Below are 1,576 nucleotides of genomic sequence, written 5' to 3' on the forward strand. Positions count from 1 at the left end.
AACATTTGCATTCCAATTGCCAGTAATCATCAGTACATCTTGATTGCATGTTTGATCAATTTCAGACTGAAGATATTGAGAGAATTCAATTTATCAGCATTGGCTGTAGTTGTTGTTAGGTGCCATCGAGTCAGTACCGACTCATAGCGACCTTATGCACAGCAGAATGAAACACTGACGGATCCTGGGACAACCTCACTACTGTTGTCACGCTTGAATCCTTCGATGCTGCCACAGTAATATATCCTCCCTCCCTTACTCCAATGGGTAAAGGAGGGGAGATTTAAAAAAAAGGTTTATGTGTTTGACTGCTTTGTGGATATTGGTTTCCCCTGCCAATTATGGTAAATAGATATACATGTGTGATGGAAATCAATGTACTGGGAATTGTGATTACAGAAAGCTTGTAAATCTGTCTTCAGCCTGGAACTATTGGATTTGCTAAAAGGGGAGTTAGCATTTTGCCCAGAGAAATAAGGCCTCTTGTTAGCCTTTGTAGAGTATGGCAGCCTTAGATGGAAGCCTGAGCCCCACCCAGAACTTTCTGAGTTGGTATATTTGTATATGAAAAGACATGCTGACCCAAGCAGAACTGCTGGAAGAACAGAAGTTTCTTATTGAAAGACAGACCCCCCAGAAAAAGCAGACTGGTTTGCCTTTTGCCTTTCAAGCAATCAAGGCAAGAAAAGCCCACTAGAGAGAACACCTTTCAAGGACTAAAAGTTAATGGGAATCTGAAAAGAGTCTAGTGTGCTCACTGGTGATCAACTGGGTCTACTTGTGAGTGGAAGTGGGGGCAGTGCAGCAATGAAGACGCAGGCTGAGTTTGGACATGTTCCACTGGCACCCCTTAACCTTGAGATGAGAGAGAGAAGAGGTGGAGCTGGTTGCTGGCTGGTCTGAAGTTTAGGGACTTGTGTGAACTCCTGAGCACTGACCTAGTCCCTGGGGTCCAGAGCTGAGGGTGAAAAAGCCAGCTGGTCTGCAGTGCAGGGAGGTGTGCACAAACCCCCCAACTTGCAGCTTATACCCATTTTGACACAGCTTAGATGGCTAGAGCTGAGCAGACCAGAACCAGACCAGATAAAACTGTAATAGTGGGAGCAAATGTAAATTGCTAATTTGATAAACTGGACTTTTGCTTATGGATTCAGCTGCTCAAAATTCCAAGTGGAATGGAAGACTCTTCAGATCAAAGAACATGTTTGTCTCTTCAGTGTAAAGCCTTGTTGTTGTTAGGTGCCATCGAGTCGGTACCGACTCATAGTGACCTTATGTACAGCAGAACAAAACACTGCCCGATCCTGGGCCAACCTTACTATTGTTGCCACGCTTGAGTCCATCGATGCTGCCACTTGGCTAATCCATCTCTTTGGGGGTCTTCCTCTCTTTCTCTGACCCTCCACCTTACCAAACATGATAACCTTCTCCAGCAATTGCTCCCTCCTGACAGTATGTCCAATGTATGAGAGACACAGTTTGGCCATATTGGCCTCTAAGGCGCACTCTGGCTGCACTTCTTCCAAAACAGATCTATTGGTTCTTTTGGCAGCCCATGGCACTTTCAATATTCTCC

The sequence above is a fragment of the Chrysochloris asiatica genome, unplaced genomic scaffold, assembly GCF_000296735.1.
Source record: "Chrysochloris asiatica unplaced genomic scaffold, ChrAsi1.0 scaffold00078, whole genome shotgun sequence".
In the NCBI taxonomy this organism is placed as follows: domain Eukaryota; kingdom Metazoa; phylum Chordata; class Mammalia; order Afrosoricida; family Chrysochloridae; genus Chrysochloris; species Chrysochloris asiatica.